A 7,848-nucleotide genomic window follows, 5' to 3' on the forward strand; every position below is an offset into this window, starting at 1 on the left:
ATACATCTTTAATTCTTCACTTTCTTCAAGGGTCGATGCTTTAATGCTCACACATCCCCTCTCCATATGTGAGCCATCTAGTTTAAACTTGCTCCACTTCACTCCTGATCAGGCCATGCTTGGGCTGGCTGTGGCTGTGGTTGAGGATGGGTGTTAAATCTTGGCCGGCACTGTTGGCATTCCCTCTTCCAGTGGCCGGGCTTGTAACAGCCCATGCAGAGATTTGCCTGTCTACAGTGCACAGTAGTTGAGTGTTCAGCAGACTGACAGACTCTACATCTACTCTGAACAATGGCTACTGGCCCCCTGCTGGGTGGAGCGACTGCTGCTGTCTGGGCCTGCTGCTCCAGCACACGGTTCAACAAACCAATAAGAGACTGGATGCAGATGCTCTCAGTCTGAGGAGAGGATGAGGGCCCCATTGACTTTGGGAAGCAGGTAAGATTGGTGGTGTTAGCAGTGACTGTCTCTATCGCTGTGCACCAATGTTCTTTGGCCGGTAAGATTTGGCTTGAGACATTGTTCCGACCTCTCTCTGATGTTCGATAAGGTGTTCCTGAATCCCGTTGGCTGTCCACTTCTCTGATGTTTTGCACTTTAGGACACTTGCAAGAGCGGGGTCAGGACAGTGTTTCACTAGCATCATTGTGACTTCATGAGAGGGGTCCTCAATGTTTCGCCCCGCCTTCTCAGACACTCATCCGCAACATCCACAGCCTTATTCAAACGTATCCAATAGTCCATGGGACTTTCTCCAGCCAGAGGAAGAGTGTTATAGAAATCTGCTAGAGGCATTGAGGAGTAGGTTACCTCACTGAAATGTTGTTTCAGGATATCAAAGACGAACTTGGTGTTTTCAGCTGGCTGCAGTGATGGCATGCTGCACAGGATAACTTTAACAATGTCTCTAGCCTTTCCCATTAGTCTTGACATTATCTCCTTGGAATGCTCTTGTGGGGGGATACCCCTCTTATTCAGGTAAATGCTCATAATTTCCTCCCACTCATGCACTGTGTTTGTCTGTTCCATCTCCCCTGAAGTACGGTGGCTCTTTGACATCTGTCTTCATAAATAACTTCACTCCAGTCATGTTTAAGTCAGACTGTCCATGTCCTAAATTCAGGCTAGGTGTAGGGGTGGTTTGCCTATCTGCGCTACCAATATATCTGTTTAATTGGCTAGCAATGTTCTCTCCTATTTCGTATGCTAATTGTGTAATGAGATTCCCTAGGTCTAAGGAACTCGCATCAGAACTAGACACTGGCTGACATGGAGAATGCTCATCTGTGTGCATGAGTGTATGAGGATACAGGGTGGCACAATGGACTAACACCGCTCCCAATGTCTGAATCATCCCCTAACCTAGGCATGTGCGGTGCGGGGGAATGTGCATTGGTGTGTAAGCGTGCGGACGAGAGTACAGGTTTGCCTAGTGCACCAGCACCTTTAATTGGCAAAGATATCCAGGTCATGGCACCAGTGTAGCTGGCGCGCTCTGCACTTCACCGTCTACCTGCATTGTGTTCTGGTGCTGACTGAAGACAGGAAGCTGACGTTCTTTATGGCACTTTAATCTGTACAAATTCACATGAGAACAAAAATTCCGATTTCTATCTTCACAGAATGAGTCAGCCGCTCTCTGTCTCGTAGAATGCAGACTCTGTACTATCTAATAGTATCTCAAAACCAGAAAATAAAATACAGAAGAATTATCATGGAAAATAAATACATCACATTAGGCTCATGTGTAGCATGTGTATTTGTATGTGTCATGTTGCATGTTATTTCTGTTATTAACTAATCGCTTTTAGCTTTTACATTTAACATTATGCAACATGAAGTAAACCACTTTCCTTTGACTAGCCAACACATACAGTAACATGCATGATGAAAAACGCACATGCTTTACATCTTGCTGCTCAGTGCCATTGAACATTAAACCATACAAGAAAACATTCCAATGAACACATTACATTTTAAACCTGGCATTGGGAGTAGGCTACATACCTGTACAAATTCACATGAGAACAAAGATTCCGGTTTCTATCTTCACAGAATGAGTCAGCCTAACATAAGAAAAAGGACAACTGAAACATTTGGGCTATATCACACGAAGATAGAATGGCGAGCACGAGCATACAGCAAAACAAACCACAAGGTTAGCTATGTTAACAATCTCTAAAGCACTCAAAACATCAATGTTCTCGACACAACATGACTAAATTTATGTGCACTCATCATGAAATGCATGTACAAGTTATCATGTGCACTCAAACTAAAGTTACAACAGGTATATTTCAAGTTTACATTGCACTGCTGTGGACACGTACCTCTCTCTGTCTCGTAGAATGCAGACTGAGAAAAGGGACGCGAAAATGCAGCCTATAGCTGCCACCATCCAACAGAGGGCGTAGTTACACAACAAATAAATCTCCCAATGCCTATAAGCCAGAGCCGGCCCGTGGCATAGGCAATATAGGCAAATGCTAAGGGCGCTGAGTCCATCCAGGGGCGCAGAAATGGGGGGAGAAAAATTATGACTTCCACTATTCTGAAAACGAGTCAGCATTATAATGTCTTAGCCTAATTTAATTGTACAGCAAAGCATGTAGTCAGGGTGCGATTTGTCAAAAAAAGCGGGGTGGTGGTTGTTAATCATGAAACAATAAGCGCTCAACAGTGGTTCGCCCTGTCTATAGTGTGTCTTCGGGCGCGCAAGTGCGCATCCGCGGCTATTCTCTGTTTTGGCCATGTAATCATAGCCGGCGATTGCTACAGCTGACCTAGGCAATTGCCGAGAGAGCAAAGTGTGCCCAGGGGCGCCAAGGGCAACCAAAACCCCACCAAAAAGGAGGGATGGAGTTATTGAATGGAGATGTTACCAAGTGCATCAGTGGTGTACAGTGTTTTCAACCACTGTGCTGCCGAACTCTAGTACCGCGGAACACTAGTGTGCCGTGAGAGATCACCAAGTGTACCGTGGAAAATTATAGAATGGCTGTATATTGTAAATATTGGCAACAGCGTTTTAGTTTCAGTTAACATTTTCTATTGGTGATGTGCCTTGAGATTTTTTCATTGAAAAAAGTGTGCCCTGGCTCAAAAAGGTTGAAAAACAAGTGTAGCCTACGCAGTAGTGGTCGGTGATTTCCTTATGCCTACTAAAAATGCACAATGATAGGTTATAAGGGGGGCGGGGGGAGCGGTGTTCGTCGGGGAATGAGAATGGCTATCCACTGCAAAAAGTAGCCCAGACTACAAGTGCTTAAATGAAGAAATCCAAACTCTCGGGTGCGCAAGGGCGCAAATGAAGGGTACAGGAAGAAACAAATAGAGCCAAGTATAGAGGTAAGTCTGATCTAATCTCTCATATCAACCATTATAGTGGCAAATTAATATTTTAGACGCCTGAATCAATGTCTGCCTAGCTAACTAGATGCAAACAGCAATAGACTTCAATAACAAAGTATCCATAATAGCACTTTTGTTTGAAAATACAGCCCATTGATGTCCTAACAGGATGCTTAAGTTTGCACAATTTAGAACTGTAGAATTTTTTATTCATTTAATTTGTTAATTCTTCAGAGATGACTTAACTTTTAATCGCAAAAAAGAAACTAAAAATAATTTCTTGTTTATTGTCCATGCACTACACTTTGAACAGGGTGCGGAAGAGTTTTTGCCCATTATATGGAGATATGTATTGAATTTGTGTGGTCATTTTACTTTGTGACACTTTGTTAATAATGATAACAATAATAATAACAATAATGAAAAAGATAAAAATGACTTCTTGTTTATTGTCCATGCACCGTACATTGTTTAATAGTAATAGAATAGAGTGATTAGATTAAAGTGTTATTTAGATGTTATTAGAGGGTTTTTTTCTTGGGGGGGGGCAAAACTCAATCTCGCCTAGGGCAGTCAAAGACCTAGAGCCGGCCCTGCTATAAGCTACTATGAAGAATACAAGATTTTGGTGAAATAAAACTCACATAACCACAAAATATAAAATGAAAGGTTACAAAAATATTTGTCATTCTTTAACCTCTTACACTACAATGTTAAATAGAGGTGTGTGTGTTTGGCTGGGGGGAGGGGGGGCAGCGCGCTATAACCATAATTTTTTTTTACTCAAATCATTGTATCTCTGCAACCATGATTTGTTTTCCAAAATTCCAAAACCTATGATCTTCTTGCAGTGTCCCTTTACAGAGAGTAGGTTTTAAGGTGAATTGAACCTGTTTGAAATTTTAAGGTAAAGTCCCTACAGTAATCACGTAATTAGTGTGAAGGAAAAAGCCATTGCAAGATTAATTTATAATTTGTAATTTATCACTCTGATAAACTTCCCTGTGTATTTCTGAATGACGTTATATTGCATCTAAAACATGATTTCAATATCAAATAAATGGACACGCCATCCTGTTATCTCTCTCAACTAACTCATCGGGGTTTTCTGTGTTTATAGGCTCTGAAAGAGATTCTCTCACATCCGAGTGTGCTATAGCCAAAACAGCTGGAGCATCTGTGCCTACTGTTGTACAAATAGCAGCTCCTCCTTCTTCAAATACTGCATCAGGCACAAACAGAAACAGCCTTTCCACCCTCTCCTTCAACTACAGCATCAGGATTTTAGGAAAAATAAATAACGGTAATTGTGCACTGACCCCTGGCCACCACACACACACCTCGACTTAACATTCTAGTACAAAACAGAAAGGGTCTACATGGCCCTTATTGGTTCTGTTAGAACTAGAAAAGTTTGGTAGTTTCATGAGCGACTTAGTTTTGGAGGTGAATCCTAACAAATTCCTGGCAGTTCCGCGCCACCTGCTCCTGCAGCTCCAGCACTGAAAGGGAAAGTAAGTATCTATTTCCTACCATTATTGAGCCTTGTATAAAACTTCAGAACTGCTATCAGTGAAAAGGATAAAAGACTAAGGACAACTCATAAATTCAAGCAACAGGCTAAACACAAGTTTGACCCTTACTGTGTGGTGAGCTCTTTGGGATGGAGCTTCTGACTTCTGTTTCCAGATGGTAGGAACTGCTCCACATAGCAGATGAAGCTCAAATGCTTCTGTGTGAATCTGCCTCACAAATTTATCTTTTTTAAAATGTATGGAACAGACACCAAACTGTCCTTTTGGCTTGAAGTTACCTCTCTTTGTCTGTACAAATCAAACCCATTCATTCTGCAAGAGTCCTGCTGACTTTGGGCTATAATGGATCAACATTCTGCTTTTTTTATTGACTTTACTTGAACAGCCTTGAAAAAGACACCTCTGAGGAGACATGCTTTGGTTTTAGTTTTGTTATGGAATGAAAAAAATCGTTAAAAATGTGCTACACTTTGCAAAGCAGACGAAGCCAGAAATGCTGCGAATTTTCAAGCATTTCAAATATGATGTCACTTCCTGTAAATTAACAGTAACTTACCAGGAATGCATTCATGTAATGGCAGACTCAAAGAGCCAAACTTACTGACTAAACAGAACATGTTCCCAGTCTCGTATTAAAATACAATTTAGAAAGTTAACTATTTAATATGGGGCGGCATGGTGGTGTAGTAGTTAGCACTGTTGCCTCACAGCAAGAAGGTCCTGGGTTCGAGTTTCAGTGGCTGGTGACGGCTTTTCTGTGTGGAATTTGCATGTTCTCCCTGTGTCTGCATGGGTTTCCCCCCATAGTCCAAAGACATGCAGGTTAGGCTAATTGGTGGCTCTAAATTGACTGTGAGTGTGAATGGTTGTTTGTCTCTGTGTCAGCCCTGTGATGACCTGGTGACTTGTCCAGGGTGTACCCTGCCTCTCACCCATAGTCAGCTGGGATAGGCTCCAGCTTGCCTGAGACCCTGTAGAATAGGATAAGCGGCTACAGATAATGGATGTATGGAACTATTTAATATGTCTCGTTTTATAAGGTGTAATTTCCAGGGGCAATGTCATTTTCATAAGACTTGCACTTTAAGAATTTCAAATCCCAGAGGACCCCTTGATTTTCTCTAACAGAGGGTGGTTTTGCTTGGGCATTTTCAAGTAATCCCCCTTTTCATAGAATCTGCAATTTCAGGATTACTCTGCCTCTTGTATATACATATTAGCATACCAATTTCTACAATAAGAACCTACAAACTCTCGATGTCAGCACTACTTTGTAATGACACCAGTGCTCACAGACATCACTTGGCTCTCTGAAGACAAAAGCACAAATAATTTTTACAGGAGCATATACCACTACACTGAAATGTCCATTGTGCTGGAGTAAGGTTTGAACTGAATTCTAAATTATTTTAGTCCTTTCTATGGTACCCAGAGTCATATCGATGTTCCAGCTGTTGTGCAACTGGAAATGAATTAAAACAAAAGTTGATTGAACACAGAGCAATATGCAATCAGATACATCGGTCCAGGGATACGATTCTCAATTTCAGTGTGATAACTGCTTTTCTGTCATGTCATCCTTCTGGAAACAAGGGCCCTTTTGCTCAGACACCAGTCTCCTTGACCAAGCTTCCCATCATGGTTACTCGAATGCCATGTTGTGATCTCAAACAGGAAGCTATGTTTGGGGAGCATGTTAATGCTAATCTTTTTCTCACAAATTCAGTTTTCGGGGAATCCACACATTTGGGCTGAGTATACCTGCCTTGGCATACAAAATTTAGTGATGTAAACCAACACACTCTCGATGTCACTAAACACAAGCTGCAGGATATAGTTAGTCGAAAAGTGGGCGACACCATCTTGTGATGTCAAGCATCCAGCTGAGAATGAAGAGCACACTGATTCTAGACTTCAAATCACAGAGGACTCCTTTCAGGGAATGCAGGTTTCAAGAGCAATCCTTTTCAGCAATGATACAAAAGTGGAACAATGGAGGATCTAGGGCACAAATTACAAATACAAACAGAATTCCAAGTTCTTTCCATTTAATACTGGATTCATTTTGCATTCTTTGGCTCATCCTGGGAATTGACCATGTCTCAGTAAATTTTTTTTTAAAATAATCATAACAATAATAAAAAACTCAGTCACCATGAACCCTGTTTTTGAATATCTCATTTCCAAATGAATGTAGTTAATGTTATTGTTGCAGTAGTCATGAATATGGGCAACGTCGACAAAGGATTTTCTTGCTAATTATGAAAGTGGATAGCTTGTCCCGACTATCCTCGGAATCAAAACCCTTGCTACGGAATTTGTCTCACTCACAATAACAATTTAATTATAGCCCTGGTTGACCACAGCAAAATCAGTAAAGTCATACACATTTTCTGAAGAAAGCAAAAGTAACATGAACCTGCTTTCCTTCACACATCTCATGCAACCATCTCAAACGTTGAGCAGGATCCTGTCGACATGAAAAAGTCAAACCTTTGAAGGATATAATGAAATTCCAGCAGCACATGAACACTTTAGTGTGGATTGTTTGGCTTGCTGGTCTAGTGGTATGATTCTTGCTTTGGGTGTGAGAGGTCCTTTGCACCATCGCCTCCCAAGACACTGTCTTACTTAATGACTACAGTGAAATCAGTAAATTCTATGCATTTAAGGAAGCCTGCATCTCTGTCTCCTTCATTTGATTGAATGGTCTCAATTGGGGTGACGATTCATAACACTGTTTGAAGTGGGTATATTCTGGGTTTTGGTTAAAAACCTCGGGTATGTCTAACCATTGGTGGTGGTTGCCAAGCACCAGGCCCTGCTACATTAGCAACTGAGGAAAAACTGGAATTAAGACACTTCATGTCTTAAAGTAATGATCAACTAATAAAGTGGCCACTTTGCATCAGGGAATATCTCATGCTCTGTCACTGTTGGTTATTTTCCAATAACAGCATGT

Source organism: Neoarius graeffei, chromosome 13 (assembly GCF_027579695.1).
Source record: "Neoarius graeffei isolate fNeoGra1 chromosome 13, fNeoGra1.pri, whole genome shotgun sequence".
Classification (NCBI taxonomy): Eukaryota; Metazoa; Chordata; class Actinopteri; order Siluriformes; family Ariidae; genus Neoarius; species Neoarius graeffei.